A 17,928-nucleotide genomic window follows, 5' to 3' on the forward strand; every position below is an offset into this window, starting at 1 on the left:
ACGTTGTGCATCATTACAGACACACTGAAAATCATCACATCCTCCCTGGAAGATGTGAGACTTTCCACATCCGGCTCCAACCATGGCCCAAGTCCATTTAATGCTAGCTTGCTCAAGGCAAAACACTTCCCTTCACATAGAGGTTGATATTCAATAAAAGTATGCATCTATGTTTGCTCACACTAAATGACTGCACATGGGAGGCATTTTGGTCCCTGGATAGTTATGTCTTTGGCAGCTGACCAATTCTTCCTTATAAGGCTCGATTAAATGAAGGGAGGACAGGTTGGCTAGAAGAAAACCCAGACACTTTGAGAGGGCAGCTGAGGTTGTATAAAGCTGGGGAAAGAGCATTAAATAACAATCTTAATATTGAGGCAGGAATTAAAAAGGGAGAGAAAACAACATTTCATAAGTAGGAATGGACAAAGACATAATATAAAATATGGATTCAAGGAAGTTATTCAGACCCAATGCTGTACTTCCCTCTATATGCCACCTAGAGTAAGACAGAGAGAGCAGCTGAAGGTGATTATGTAGAATGTGTCCACAGACAAACCCTTTTCTGAAAGCAGTTTTCACAGTATTTACAAGGTTGCGAAAACAGGGCAAGGATTTATTCAGGAGACGTAAATTTCCTACCCCAATGAAGCTTAGGATACTTCTCACACCAGGCAAGAATACTGATGCATTTTTCTCTTCTCAGTAAGAGTTTTGAACTGTGAGGTTCCTGATGGTGCAGCTACTTCCTTGGATTGTGAGGGATCTTGGCATTAAGAACATCCCCATCTATAGAATACTTTGGGAGTTAACAATAAGGCACTCATTTCTCAAGACCATTGGCTACCACATTCAGAAAACTCTTATATCAAACACACACATCTGTAATACGTACAATGTGAGATGTGGCACCCAGTATCTGACAGCTCTGCTGGGCAATTTGGAAGATTCTATGCTCAAACCCATGCACTTACAATCAGCATGGAAAATGTAAGCTTGAAAAGATGGTTTATAACCTGGACATTCAAGATAAAGAAGAGGTGGGTAATGGAGGACCCAAGTTCAGAAAATAAGGTCAAGAAGCAGGGGTCTACCTCTGCCACAGGTGGACCACTATATTCATTTTGACAACCTCTCTTCATCTTTAATAATTGTCTGGATACCTGAAGGACCATCTTGCTATGTAATGCCCATGATGTCAAAAACATTCTCTCCCATCTTGCTTATCTACGTGGAACTCTACCTCCTCCTAAAAAATTATTCAACCATTAGCTCTTTTTTCCTCCTTGATTTCCATAGGGAAATAATCATGCTTTTAGCTTGGTCGCTTTTTACAATGTATGTATATCTTTCAGATGCTTATATATGGTGGTGACTTTACCAAATGGAGTTGCTCATTAACCTGGCTTCTATCTTACTGATCTTTGTCCGCTCAGCATTTAGTTCTGTTCTTGGAAGTTAGAGGATTCTCAGGAAATTTACATTAAATGTATCTTGAGGTGGACCACATAATACAAATACCAATCACTTTTCAAACCCCATTTGTGGGACTTCCCTGGCGGCCCAGTGGTTAAGACTTCGCCTTCCAATGCAGAGGGTGCCGGTTCAGTCCCTGGTGGGGGAGCTAGGATCCCACATGCCTTGTGGCCAAGAAACCGAGCCGTAAAACGGAAGCGATATTGTAACAAATTCAATAAAGGCTCTAAAAAAATGGTCCACATCAAAAAAAAAAATCTTAAAAATAAATAAATAAAACCCCATTTGTGATATTCACAAGGATGCAAAGACGAAACTGCTTTTCTGATCAATGAACCAGACTCATTCGGCAACTTCATATTCAATAACCCTGATCGTTCACGGTTGGTACTACTTGTGATTCTGTCTTTTCTCTAGTTCATGCTCACTGGGTGATTTCCCTAATGCCTAAACTTCACCTTAATCTTCTCTCTATATCCTTTACCTTGAAAATGTCTCAGCAAGAAAGACTGTCAAGAATGTCATAAAAAATAAAGTATCGCATTACATTCTCAAGGAATTTTTATTACTGTGACATAAACAGAGCCAGTCTCTCTCCCTCATGAAAGGCTGTCTCCTCTTAAGGATATTTTCACAAATGTCAATTCGGCTATTAACTTTTCAGTTAGAAATATGCTGTATTAAATAAAAATCGCAACAGTAATAGTAATGCTGCTAATAGTGTAAGTTTAACTTCATGGAATTAGTCAGTTCAAATGCAAAAACCAAACAAACAGACAAATAAAAACACCAGTTGCAGGGCCAAGTGAGAAACACAGAAGAGCAGCTAAGTTTTCAATTTGTCTAGGGCTAGAGGCTCAAGATTTCCCTGGGAACAAGCTCTGTTACTGAGTTATTCTATCATGTAAATTGAGTATCTACAGTGAAGTTATGTGGTTAGATTTCTACACAGTATCCTTCATTCAAAGTGTAACATTTTGTGTCTCCTGGTGTTACTGAGAGAGATTTTACAGTAGAAGAGTTCAAGACACTTTTGTGACCATCCTTAAAACAAGGAGGTCGGCTAGATACCATCCACTGTTTTCTAACACTAACACTTTTAAAGTTCTAAACTGTGGCACATAATGTACTTAATTGTGACAGTGAACAGTGTATTGAAATCGGAATCACCCTAAAGTTTTAATTATCATAATAGTGCTTGCTGGAATACTTCTTATCTATATCATCAGTTAAACACATTTTTTAATTTTTACATGGAAGTCTGTGTTCTTTCCTACAAATGCTACATTTCCTTTCTGGAAGGGTGGATAATATTACAAGTAATGGTCAATGACCTCAGAAGGCTGCCTTTAAAGACACTTAAAAAATTAGCCTGCACTCGGAATTCCTTCACATATTTATATTTATGGTTCCTGCATAATAGAGTAATAATAATTAATCCAGAACAATCGCTCTCCTCGCCACTCTGCCAGCACAGCACTCTTGTTAAAAACAGAGCCATCAAAAAGTGAGAACTTTATATTTCCACAAGGGATATCAATTACGCTTTCCAGCTGTACTTCTTAAACTTTCCTCTGTTGAAATATGTGGATATTACCTTTTACTATTGATTGGGCAAAAAATGTTATTTATTTAAGTATAAGGATTATTTGAGTTGAAAAATATAAAAAGCATTTTTCTAGAACATACCTAAAGATTTATCATATTCTCACTATAAATACATGATCACATACACATTCAGTCACGGATTTAAAAGATATTAACTGAGAACTGATTATATGCCTGGCACAGTAATAAGCTTTACAGATATACCAGTGAGCATGATGCAATACTTTTCTTTAAGGAATATACGAGCGATAAAGCAAACAATTGATATTGTTTATTAAAGAGACATTTTGTGTGTGCGTGCATGTGCGTGAATGCTCACCTGAATATGTGTGTACAGTTTTCCCCCAAGGGTGCATGCCTGCTGTGTACTAATGACATAGTGGAAGACTTTTCTGTCATATGGCCTGCGTTTGGATCCCATAACTCCATCCTGAATAGCTAAATGTCATTTGCTTAGTAATCCACTTTGGAACCTAATCTGACACGTAGACTATGAGGATGGCTAACCAGTGTCACTTTGCCTGTGGAAATTCCTTTATGTAACATGTGAACTTCATGCTTTATACTGATGATTTGACCAAACTATCTTTAACAGCACCAATATATGTATGCATTCTTTTTACCATCTTTTCTCTGTGAAACTCCTTGCACAACATTAGAAACTTCTCACATTTCAGCACTAATGTGTGTCTACTCACAACTTTGCTTGCTCTGGCAGGAAAGACATCCTTGTTATTGAGCCACTAGGGTCACTAAAAACAGTTCCTCATGTCAGACCAAAGCGTTGCTTCTCCATCTAGGGAGCTTTATAACAGTTGCTTAAAGATTGAAGAAAACATGAATGATGACAGCTAGAATGCCAGTTACCCATTTCTTACTACATAATAGGCATAATGCAGAATATCCAGGAATCTAACTTGAATAACAAAAGAACTAAAACTTACGGTGCTCAGCAGTTTACAATGTTTTTAAAGAGACTGCTAATGCCTTTACCCACGAGTAGACAACTTTTGATGAGGGCAACCTAAGATCTGTTTAGAATCAACAATGTCTGTTACTTTCCTCTTTGAATATGAAGTTTGTAAATGTAGAACAATCGCTAGAAGTCACATCAATGACACATGAATACAGAGTAGATGATGCACTGAATCTATTCCCCTCCTCCCATCCCTGAAACAGCTCACTTGAGCATGAAAGTCAATTTACATTTTTTTTTCAATTTGAGAAATGGAATTTTCATTTCGTGTCATATTCATGAAAAAAGTCATATATAACTCAGCAGGGTATTCACATGTGCTTAGAAACAATATTAGGTATGGGAATTACCTTTTGTACCGTAAAGACAAAATTGCTTACTGAGAAATAAGATTTTAAAGGATCTTCAGGAAGCAAAGGAGAAAAAAATAAGATACAGAAATTCATCTGAGACTGAAACTATTGTATTGCTCGTCTGCAGGCTCCTCATTCCTCCTGCATCAATTTTACATCCCTACTTAGATGCTCTTCTCTCCCAGGAGCTTCAGAGGCTGTTAGATTTTAATGAAGACATGTTGTGGAGGGAGCCATGGGACTAGAATTATGAGTTCAAATCCTGCAAACTATCTCTCAGGTACAAAAGTGTGGCAAATTTGGTATAAAGGGATTACACATACACGTGCAGTTAAAGTAAATTTACTTAATATGATACCCAAAACATTTTCTATGGTAACATAAAATCCTCAAATTATAATTCTAATGGCTGCATAATATTTTATAAAGTGGATGTACCGCTTAACTAATTCCCAGAGACATTCATATTTTCTCCCCTATTTTATACTCTAGTAAAAACATGCTACCCTGAACTTCTTTGCATTTCAGTGTTTCTTCTTTCCTCACACTCTTTCTGTATTCAGAATATTTCTCTTGGTTTATATTCACAGAAGCATATTTATTAGGTCAAACTTTGTAAATTTTTTAAAGCTCTGGCTTATATAGTCAAATTGCTTACTAAATGAATTACAAAAATATAGCTTTATGAAAGAGTGATTATTTCGCTCTATCTTTGCAAGCACTGGCTATCATTTTTAAGCTTAAGTTAAACTAAATTGTAAACAACATGACTGGTATATGTGGGTGGTGATACTGTAAAAACAGAACCAAAGTCTGGATTTCTCAGTAATTCATTCACCTTTACTGAAATCTTGGTAAAACCTGGTTAGAATAGGAAAAAAAATCCTGAAAGAGCTTCAAGCAAACGTCTAGAACTTTTTTTTTTTCTCACCAGCTTCAATGAGCTTTAATAGACAAATAAATTGTAATATATTTAAAATGTACAACACGATGCTTTGATATACGTGTATGCACCGTGAAATGATTTCCACAATTTTTCTTCTTTGCAGCTTAAGATGGAGGCACATACTGAGGACAAACATCTAAGAGATCATTTGATCATTTGGGACTGCCTTCGCCTTTTAAACTTGTTTTTTCTAATCCAAGGAAGTAATATCATAAAGAATGTTAGGAACCGAATACAATGCAAGAAGCATCTCTGAGTTTGTCAGGATGAATGTAATACGTACATATTTAATTTTTAAAAACTTGAAAACCAGTTATCTATACAACTGTCATGTGTTTATGCAGTATTGTATTTCATATATTCCCTGAAGTTTTAGCATATATAGCCACGAGTGTGTCAATTCATGACAATAAAATATCTGCTTAAACATCAATATACACACATATGCAAAGTCGGCATGGTTTGGTGGAATAAATGCACGCTTTGGCATTATACAAATCTTAATTTAAAATATGGTTCTGCCAGATTACCAGATTTTTGATTCTGACAGAATTCTTTAACCTTTCTAAAGCTATGTGTTAAAATTTCTAGGACGTGATGGGTACGTAATAAAAGGAGATAAAGCATGAAGAGTGGGCCAGATAATTCAACTGCCATGTCTTATAGCTACTGAGTGACCGCTGCACTCCAGGTCAAAGAAGAACTCTACCATTGATGCAGGACAGTTGTACTTATGGGATTTGGATTCGACACAGTGACAGTGACGTATCTCTGAACTTAATTGTCACAAATGTAGGCAAATGCAAATGTTAACAGTCCTGGAATTAAAATGCAGTTGGAGGCTGCTAAAAAAATAAGCAGTATAATTAGCAACTCTTCCAAACAGGATTCCACAGTTGCCACGCCACATACTTCTGGGCACTATTTCAGCCATTAACAATGAGATCACTGATGCATTCTTTGGACAAACTGGCGGGTGAGTCTGACAAATATAATTACATTGAGAAAGTAAGGTCTTGATTCTCAAGGAAGGTATTTCAGAGAGTGTGACACTAGGAGAAGAGAAAACGGTTCAGCTGAAGGGGACAATGGGGAAATGAAATAGTGAAGATGCCATTTATTCATATACCTGCCATTCTCAAAGTCTAGGGCCCAGCTGGGATTGATTGGGTCCAGAAGCCTCTTCATCTATAGTATGTGAGTCTGCCATGTCTCTCATACAAACTTTCTCCTCGCTAGAAGAAAAATATTAATCATAAATAGCAAGGCATGAAGTGGTCTCTGTCTGCTAGCCTAAAAGCACTATCTAAAATTTTAAAATACACTCAAGAGAAATTGAAAACAAACCATCCAAATGTACTTATTTGATGGCTCCAGTCAAATGTTAGAAGGCCTTCATTCATTCATTCAATCTTTATTGAAGGGCTACTATGTACCTGTTATTAGTAATTCAGAGATGACATGTGACCCTCAAGGAATCTCATGGTCTAGTAGGGGAGATCAACAAGATAAAAAGAAGCCCAAAGCAGTGAAATGAATACTATGATGGATGGTTTTAAAAAATGCCAATGGAAGTAGTTTAGTAACTCTCACTGGACTTTCCACTTTATGTACAACTGAAGATTTTAATCAACATTTACCAAGCCCCTTACATTTGTAAGGAAAGTAGAGTTTCTTTGCTGGGGATAGCAAGTAACCAACCCACACCTAAGAATGCTGTAGACATGAGGGAGAGACAGAGGTAATCAATTAATTATTAAAACATTTTGTATCATATTTTACAGATATGTGAAAAACACGTATTTTAAAAAAAGAGAATCCCTTTCAGTTTTCTTCATTGGATCCTGTGTGGAGTCATGCCGTGATTGTGGTATCTCTCTGCTTAACTTTGCCCTATTTGCCAATGATATTGTTCAAATACTGTGTCCAGAACCGAACGTGATACTCTACAGGAGACCTTGATATCCCTATATGCAAAAGAGATGTAGTAGAAGAAAGAGACAGTGATGACAGGTTGATGACAACCCTGCATAAACGGATCCAGAGTAGTTTACTGTGGTTGTTTTCTTCTGTATACTGTGGCTGTAAGTGCAGAATGAAGGAGAACTTTCATCTAAGACTCAAATGGCTTCAGGGAACATTTTTAAGAGGCAAATAATTTCATGTATTCTAAAGATGAGTATAAGCAGGGCTTTTGTTGTCTTTCTCTCCCTTACAGGAATGAAACTCACAATATGAAACGTCACCTGTCTGTTATTTCCTTTCCTTAAAACCTCATGAAACCACATAGGCTCAGTAGGACACATCCCATTGGTACCTACCCCACTAACCTCTCCTCACCTGTCTAATACTTTGCTGCTTCCTGCCCTTGCATCTCTCAAATGTCATCCTCACTAGAAAGTGTTACTGATGTCCGAGGTTTTTGCAAGGATTGTTACTTAATTTAAATAAAATATTATTGTATTCCTGTCCACAGATACTCATGGGCCTACGCAGATGTTGTCATCCTGATACTTTACTTAGGAAAAGAATCCTGCAGCTTTCTTTGCTGCCTTGGGTGAGGCTTCATTTCACTGGTTGCTCTCCCTGGTTGGACAGGACTGAACTGACTTGCATAGTGTACACTGCTATATGGTCCCTCATGCTTCCTTGTCTTTGTTGTAACCAACTGATTAGAAAAAGCACAGGTCTCCAAAGCCTGTTAGACAAGGAAAATTCCATTTTATTGGTTCTTGCTAGGGCTAACGTGAGATTTCTTGGCTATATTAGTATCACTTGCCTACCTGCAGAGGATGCCAATGCTAGAGGCATAGCCATGGGCTGGTATTTGGGTGGTCACTTGAACAGTAAGATCAATGGGGTTAGGCCAGGGCTTAGTCAAATTGTCTCCAGATCAAACAGTGGCAGAAAAAACTAATATTATCTTTGGCTTCACTTTTGGTTGTACAATGTACAGAAGAGAGGTGAGAGTCCTGCTTTACTTTTCAGCAATCGGTATCCTCCCTGGACTATTTATCACATATACTCTAGGGACCACAGAGCAACATTGGCCCACTGATGTCCAGCAGAGAGATATTGAGATATCAAGAAGTGACTTCACACAATATTGCATAAGGATAAATTGAAGGAACTGAAAATTAGTCTGGAGAAGAGAACTCTTTGAGAAGATGCAATGATTGTCTTCAAATATTGGAAGGTTTGAGACTGGAAAAGAAATTGGAATTATTTGGTGTCCTCAAGGGAAGATTGGAGAATTTAATAATCGAATTCTTCTTCCAAATAAGGAGAGTTTCCTAACAAGTAGAAATCTGTAACTCAAGAAGGTCTGAATTAATAGTCATTGAAGGTATTGAAATGGACATGTTATTGGAAATTCAAAGGTCAGAGGGTTTTGGAGGTCACTAGACGACCTTGGTACACCTGGTTTTGAAATTCCATCATTCTATATTTCTAAGCTAACTTATGTCCTTATGAGCTAAATTCAAATGCCTAAATGAGATAATTTCTCCTAAATGACATCTTTCTTTCTTTCTTCCTTACCTATGTACCAGTACTTACTGCTAACAACATTCCAGCCAGCAATCCTCCAGAAGAAGACCCTGAGACTAGGATCTGAGTGCAAGTAGTTTACTTGGCAAGTTCAAGGAACACTGACGAAGTGACACAGGGAAAGAAGGTAGCCCAAAAAAACCCACGTTACTTAGCTAGCTACCTGTGGGAAACTGGAGACTCACCTCAGAAGGGAATGTCTGGGTGGCAGTGTAAAACTCAGGCTTCAGGCACTCCATGTGAGTAAGAGAACAGAAGTATTTATATACCTATACTGTAGGTCAGAGGGTGTGGGTTGTTCCAGCATGACATTAACTCCCTGACACTTAGGGCCAGGTGTCCGCGGGAGCTAAGCAGCTCTCCATGGTACTGAAAGAAGGCTCAAGCCCTGATAGGCAGATTCTGGCAAGTGGGAGGTATATACAGTGAAGTCTGATGGATATGGGCTAGGTACTGACAAGTCTTCCATATCTGCTTCCATATCTTTTCTGTGGAAGTCCTAAATTCTAACTTCCAGAATGTACCCCATTCACCCAAATAGTAGCAAATATTAACCTACCTCTCCTAGAACTACGGATTTCCTCATTGTGGTCACTCTGTACTCTTGGTTTATCAAGCCACATTTAGAGTTTTATGACAAAACAGGCACCAGGAATTGGTGTACTGAGGACAGATGCTCAACATAACGAATCAAACAGTCACAGCCTTCAAAGAGTACCTTGTCCTCAACACCATATTTTAAAAGTTTTCCAATGTTCTTTATTTTTCTTCTAAAACAATGTGTTAAATTAGAGATTAAAAATAAAGATATTGGGCTTCCCTGGTGGCACAGTGTTTGAGAGTTCGCCTGCCGATGCAGGGGACGTGGGTGCGTGCCCCGGTCCGGGAAGATCCCACATGCCGCGGAGCGGCAGGGCCCGTGAGCCGTGGCCGCTGAGCCTGCGTGTCCGGAGCCTGTGCTCCGCGACGGGAGAGGCCACAACAGTGAGAGGCCTGCGTACCACAAAAATAAATAAATAAATAAATAATAATAAAATTAAAAATAAAAGAGATATTTTAAACCTTTGTGGTAGTACACATTAAAGGTCAAAGAAAATAATGATTACTATTTTGGTATATTTCCCTTCTCTCTCTCTCTCATACACACACACATTAACTAAATTTACCTGAGAAAAAAAGGGATTTGAAATTAGTTCCATTAAATCAAGTCAAATAGTTACACATATGGAGCTAATGTATATCTAAGCCCAAGAAAGATATGCAAACTACAAGGAGTACAATTACTCTATGGAGATCAGAATATGACCATAGAATTTTGTTCAGAATTTTGATTCAAAGGAAACAGATGGTTAATTTCCCATTTTAAAAAATGAATACATTCTTCTGAATGCCTGGTACCTCTGTTAATATATAGTGATTGCCGAGATCACCCCTAGGAGAAAAATGCCAACTGAAGAATAACATGTATATTCTCTTATCTGTATGAGAAAATATAAGCAAGCACTTATATACTCACAACTAATTTGATATGGAGATGGTGCTTCTAGAAACACATTTAAATGTTTTCCTTTTACTTTTTATTTTGAAACCCAGAGAAAAGTTGCAAAACAATACAAATGAGCTTTCCCTGACTCACTTGAGAGTAAACTGCCCCAAACCCCAAAATAATTAAAATTATTTTCTAACCAGGACATTCTCCTATATAACATGATAGAACCATAAAAGTTAGGATATTAACTTTGCTATCTTATTACCATTTAATATTTAGACATGCCAAGTTTCACCAATGCCCTGTTAAACTTTTGCCAGTTGTCCCAACAAATACCCTTCATAGCAAAATTTCCAAACCAGAGTCTTACATGGCATTTATTTGTCATCCCCTCATTAGTCTCCTCTGATCTAGAACAGTTCCTCAGTCTTTTTTTAAACTTTTATGACCATGGTTCTTTTGAAGATTATGGGCCAGTTACATTGAAGAGTTTCCCTCAATTTAGGTTTGTCTGTTTCCTCATTATTAGACTCAAGTGATGCATCTTTGGCACTAATACCACAGGAACAATGCTGTGTTTTCATTGCATCTTCTCAGGTGGCATTGAATTTCAATATATTCCATTACTGGTGATGCTAATTTTGATCACTTGATTCCAGGCTTCTCCACTATAAAGTCATTTTCCCATTATAAATAATAAGTATTGAGGGTGGAGACATTATGAGAGTATGCAAATCTCATTCCTCATCAAAATTTCAATAATCTATTCATATGCTTATGTCACTATGATCTTATAAATCATATTTATTCCATGAGTTTAATTCATTCATTTCATTATTTAATGTGATGCTGAAATTCATCCAGTTTTGGCCAGTGGAAGCCCCTTTAAGCTGGTGTCTGTGTTATTTTTGTATGCCCTCATCATTCTTACATTCTGGCACACTTTCTGGCTTTCATTTTCTAGCCTTGGGATTAGCCTTTTCTCCAAGGAGCTCTGATTCCATGTAGTAGAAAGTGATATTTAGAAACCATGATCTGGGCACTAGGTATGCTCTTTGCTATTGGTTGTCAGAGCTCACAGGCTCTTTCAGTGGATAGAGCTAGAAATACATTTATTTACACATAGACACATGTCCACAAATCTCACATTTATATCTAATCTCCATTTCCTTCTTCCTATCTATCTATCTAAATCGTAAGTTCATATCAATACCTCATCTTCCAATTCAACACTAGGGTTCATCACAGTTTCTTCCCTATTTGCATTTAAAAAACCCTTATTTGACATTGAGAATCCAGGTTCCCATAATAATTAACATATTACTTATTTATCAGTACTCAACAAGTAAACAATTTATTTTCAGGTCTCCCCATCACTCATGTGTTTGGCAGAGACCCTGTTCATCACCACATCCTGGGTCCTGCTCTCCCTCCCCACTGCCCTATGTACGAACCCTACTACTCGCCTTCCTGGACTCTTACACCCACATCAAGTAGCCTCCTTATCCCTGGCCCCGATGGCCTCTTGATTTTTCTGTGGCTCTGATAAAGGCACTGTACTGCTGAAAAACCTCTTACTGCCTTAGGATGTCTGTCTTGTTTGGCCCCATCTAACAATTTTAGATAATCATCCCAGAAAGAAAAGGAAGATGGAGAACTAAAGAAGTCTTCATTGTAGCTGCCTCTAAAGAGGGGGATTGAGTTTTCAAAGATGAAAGGGTGCTTTTAATTTTTAGTATTTAGCCTTTCTTATGATTTGATATGTTTAATATGGATGATATCTTATATTACTTTTTCAATTTAGAAGATATATGAAAAGAGTTTGATGGGTGAATACATGTAATCTAAATATTTTCATTGATAAACAGTAATCAATTAATTCTGAATACAGAGGTATATCCTTCCCTTCTTGCTTTTAAGCTACTATGAATGTTTCAGTTTACTCTCAAATAAAGAAAAAGAGAAAGAAAGAGAGATAAGAAAATCTGCAAACGGTGCTTCTAAGACTTAGTAGTGAAATATCATGTCTTCTAAATCAGTCACTCTTGAGAGGGATGCAATGTCTACTGTAAATCTTAAAGGCCTGTGCAAATACATGGTATTGTTTTTACTCTAAAGGGGAGCTAAACCATCTAGCTCATGTGGTTCTCACCATAATGGTGCAAAGCAGGTAGAGGAGATGATTCAGTTCTCAGGTTTTCAAGACAATTGGGCTCCAGAACCCAAACACAGTTCCTTAGGAATGTCACCTCTCTCATCTCTGGAGTCGAAGTGGTCTAACCCTACAATGTTACCCTCCTTATGTTATTACTATTCTGTAAGAAATGTCTCCGTAAATAAGAAACTGCCAATACCAAAAAATAAAGTGCCTAAGAGATATCTGCCATGGAAGAAAAAATTTATAAATATTCATATTTTATAGAGCAATCAAGATGTTGATGTTAATATTAAAGCGGTATCTTTAATTGTATTTCGGCAAACGGATGCCAATTAGGAAACAAATTATCTCACAGAAGCATGTCTTGCACACAGTTTTGCCCTGAAGGTAAGCCGAGGGCCATGCCAGCTTCCTGAATTTTAATGCACAAGCGAACACCTCCAAAATTATTAAAAGTAAGCATTTAGAGGGCTTTAAATTATGCCAAAAAATAAATGACAGCTACCTGCTTACTGGTAAAGGCAGAATATTTTCTCCCATAGATGGAAAAAGAAAAGCACTTGTAAGATAAAAAAAAAAAGGAGGGCCATTTAGGCTGTTCCTTTAGTGATGGATTTGAGATCCTCACGTCATTTCTGATAAAGCACTCAGAATTGTAAATTGCCATGCAAACCTCATTTGAACTTTCTAAACTCTCTAAAACTCCACATTCTTAAAAATAACAAGATTTTACTTCAAATTTCTCAGCGCATATCTAGAAAAGCTCCGATGTGAAGGTCCAACAGGATAGGAAACGGGCATCAAAAGACAACTGTTCAAAAGGATCCCAGACGGGCTAGGAAATGGTTGAATTTTCATGGTCTCCAGAAACTCTAAGGCATCTAATTCTGGTGTAATGTGTCCCAGATGTTATGGCTCGTAGGACAGAGCAGGCTCTGTTCTCTGAGCTCCTGCTGTACAATTCACCTGTATCAGGGAGCCTTTGGGCATCCTAGGAACTAGTCCCCAGGTTGAACTTTCTCTTCATTGCCATGGCAAATTATGCACATTCCTGACAGTGCATGGATCATGTTGCAATGTTAGTGTTTGGCCACAATGGTCTCCCTTACTAGGATGGAGGTATTTCATGGGAATAACTTATTTTCAGAAGCATTTCTGTGTTTTTAGTGGAAGCTAGATTATTCCTCAGTAGAGTGTAGCTCAGATCTTAGCTGGGATCTCTCTGGCTCCTTGGTTTTTATGTAAGGTTATCTGGAACACCATGTCCATGATGTGGGGAAGTCTAAGGCCTCCCCTACCTTGAGGGACGTTCCTTGGAACTTATATTTCCATAGCCCTCCTTGCTTCTGAGTTCATACCTCTGAACATGTTATACAGACCCTGACCTAATACACTGGTTTCAACACACACACAATTCACTTACCTATTTTTCCGTGAAGAAAGTAGACCTTACCGAAGTACCATTGTGCTTTGCATACCCAAAATGAATTAAAATCCCATCTTAGACATACCTGTCTTAAAACAGCCTTGCCAAAATCCCAGTCATGGGTTTCCTTACATACTCCTCTGGTCCCTTTCATTTTCTCCTCTCTTTTCCTCTGTCCGCTCTACTCCCAACATCCACACTTGAAAATAACACATTTATTTCTATATCTCATTCACATTTTTTTTTTTAGTCTCCACATTCTTATAATAAGCTTACCTGTAAATCAACCCTGAACACAGTTATCAAGCTATTTTATTTTATCACACAAAGACTGATACCTCACAGCTGGTAAGAAAAATTTTTTTTTTAAATCTCATCTATCAAGAGAGTTGAGAGACATACATAAAGATCAGTCTATTACAAGGTGGTGGTGAGAGTTCAATGCATTAGAAGAATAAATAGCTGAAATAACCAACTTAGTGTATGGTTTGTATAGCTGGATAAATTCTAGGGTCTGTTTGCCTAGCTCAAACTTATATAATTGTGTAATCATTGCTTATGTGGAGGAAATGCTAATCTGCACGTTGGAAATTAGAAGTCACAGTCCTGTCCTTATCCTGGGATTAACTCATCTCTGAGTTAGGTATTCCACATCCTATAAGGTACTAAAGGCTGCTGCTGAAACCATTAAGCAAGGACTATGCTGGTTATAGTGGAGGCAGATTGAGGGCTGTTCAGGCTAAAATTATGAGATGAAAACAAAGGCTGGAAATTTCCTCCATATACATCTCTTTTCTTCTTTTTCTCTGACCATCCAATCTGTTTATTTCTAAGTACTCTTAAGAGAAACTTTTGTTTTGTTTTGTTGCTAATTAATTATTCTAGAGAGAAAGACTTCTACAGATTCTTGATTCACCTTCAAAACAGCATTCTAATGGTAGTTAACAACCTTTGCAAAACTCTGAGCTTTTAATTTCTCCCTTAAGCAGTGGCAATAATGTCTCCGGTACATCTGACAAAGTCTTGAGCTAATTTGGAAGTTCAAGACCAGGCTGTGATCAGCTTCTATCCTGATGGTGTTTCCAGCCCAATTTCCAGAGTGGGATTTATGTTGGCTCCCAGTCAGTTTTTAAGGCACTTGCTTTGTAGGAGCACCTGCATTTAAAATGCATCACTGAAACTAACTCTTCAAAGGCCTTTCAAGTTGCTGAAGAAGGGGAATCCAACCTTCTGTGGGATTAAAATAAATGAAGGCCCCAGTTCTTCTATTCTCATCTGCACACAGACTGGTCAGGACAACCATTCCATGAGCTGTTCAAGCATATTATAAGGAAAGATCAAATGATATGTAACCCCATGCCTCTACTGGTATCTGTTTTAAACTGTGGCCTGTCTGCAACTCATCTGGACTTTATGTCCTTAAACATGTACTAAGATAGTCGCCAGCTTTACGGACTGTGCCAGCAAGAAGATCTTTGGAAGCTTTAAAATTAGACCTACAATTCCAAGTCTGAGAAGCTGTTTTCCTGATGATAGCCAACTGCCAACTACTCTCTCACACAGGCTCCCTTTGAGGCATAAAACTGAATGTACCAAGACGTTTGGTACTTATATTTAGTTAATTGTGGGTGCAATCAGCCAATTGAGGATACAATTAGACACTGCAATTAGCTGCTGTGGTCCCAATTATTGGAGAGAGGCAAAACAGGAAGCCTAGTCATTGCCCCTTTAAAGATGCAGGTCCGTGCATGAAATCACTGATGAAAGTCATTCAAATTAATAAATCCATGAAGCCAAAGGAAAAAAATGGGAATATAGCATAAGCTAAAACTTATTTCTAGAACAGTCAGCTAAAAACAGTATTATTTCGCATGCATATGTGTATACATTTTTTATAGTTTACACATCTGATATCAAAGCCATTTTATTACAGGCTTATTGTACCTATAAGATATCCACCTAATCTAGCTAGCAGAAATTGTGGTGTACAATTTTGAAGTAATGATAGAAAAAAGTCTCTCCCACTTGCATATACCAAGTAACTGAGGTCAAATGTTCCCTCTCTTGCTACAATTCCACAATTATATAAGGCAAAAGGGGGAGGAAAACTAACATTTATTGATCATCTCCTATGTCCCAGGGCCTTCTGTGGACAGGTGACAAGTGATATTACATGTAATCTTCATAACAACTCCACGTGAGAGACTTTTTTTTTTACAGACGAAGAAACCGAGCCTCAGTAAAATTAATGGTTAGACAAAGCTCAATACCACTGATAAAGGGCAAGCTGAAATCTCTCTGACCTCAAAGACTTTCCTCAAAATTATGGGACTTCCCTGGTGGTCCAGTGCCTAAGACTCCACACTCCCAATGCAGGGGACCCGGGTTCGAACCCTGGTAAGGGAACTAGATCCCACATGCATGCTGCAACTAAGACCCAGCACAGTCATATAAATAAATAAGTATTTTTTCAAAAAAAGACTTCCCCCCAAATTATGATCTTCCAAATGTGTGATTTCTTTCATGTAAGATTAGAAAAATACCAAATCTAACACTGGAAAACATAGTTTGAATTGGGATCTACACTCTCAGAAAATGTCAATCTCCTAGTACATGCTGGCCTAAGACATTTAGAGAAGGATCCCTTTACTTGGTGGGAGATCACGTGGATAATGAATTAAACCTTCATAACTGTGATTCTATTACATCCATTCTCATAATTTATATACACGGTACTTCACGTTGTTGTGGTTCCTCAAAATATTTGGGAGAGGGAGGGGAACTGCGTTGATGATTTGCCAGTGAGTTCTGTAGAATTTTAATTTTGAATTATGTCTTTGTTTCAGCATTAAATTAAATCCTATTTTAGAAATTCACCAAAATGGTTAAAAGAGGGCGAAAGATAAATGGTCATATGGAATTCAGTGTTTTTTAATTACAGGAATCGGTTCACTTTGTAATATCAGTGTAACAATTCCTTAATGAAATCGAATTATTTCTTTTAAAATGGACTTAATTAATGATTCAATTTATATTAGATTGATTTTACAATCCAATTTTAACTATAATAGCAAAGTTTAGAGTTTCTTAAAAAGAGACTTTTAAAAACTATTGAAATCTGAATTTCTTTGAAATGGAAGTTTATATGGAAAAAGAAAGATAGGTTTAGTTAAGACATTCAAAATTTTACTAATTTTGTTTAAGGAAAAATGCAATAATTTTATATTATAATTAATTTCAGGGCTTTAAAAATCCAATTATTTCCTGAATAAGCTATTAAACTTACTTCCTTATGTAAGATGTGAACTGAACGGCTTAGAGAAGAATGGCTCTACAGTATTTAATAGGCTTTTAGTCTATTAATAAATCCCAACACTTGCAACCTGCCAGGCTCTCAGAACTGCTCACATTAAACCTGCCTTCCATTCTGCCTAAACCTAGGTGGAGGCTATAAGTCTGATTCTTTGTGTTTAAGAGCTTGTTCATAATAATGGTTCACTAGATAGTTATAGAGGAGATTAAAGGAGTTAATTCTCTTTCCCAATTTCTCATAGATTCTCCCTAAGGAAGCCTGCATTGGCTGTCCCCTGGCAGTCAGCCTTCCAGAAACTTCAAAGGCTTGGAATATACCTGAAAATCTCCCAGTGGGAATAAAGTAGTGGCAACAAAGCTCATATATTTTTAATGCTCTCACCTTTAGAAAGGTCCTTCGTGTACAAAAAGAAGGTGTATATTTACTCCCTCACTAATATTTGGAAATCAGAATAATTTCCAGAATGAAATTGATTAATTTACCACTTAGCCATCATCCCTGCATTCGCTTCCTATTGCTGCTATAACAATTTCCCAGAAATTTAGTGGCTAAAAGGAACACAAATTTATTCTCTTCACAGTTCTGAAGTTCAGATGTCTAAAATGGCTTGGCAGGGCTCATTCCTTATGGAAGC

Source organism: Neophocaena asiaeorientalis, unplaced genomic scaffold (assembly GCF_003031525.2).
Source record: "Neophocaena asiaeorientalis asiaeorientalis breed wild unplaced genomic scaffold, Neophocaena_asiaeorientalis_V1.1 scaffold613, whole genome shotgun sequence".
Classification (NCBI taxonomy): domain Eukaryota; kingdom Metazoa; phylum Chordata; class Mammalia; order Artiodactyla; family Phocoenidae; genus Neophocaena; species Neophocaena asiaeorientalis.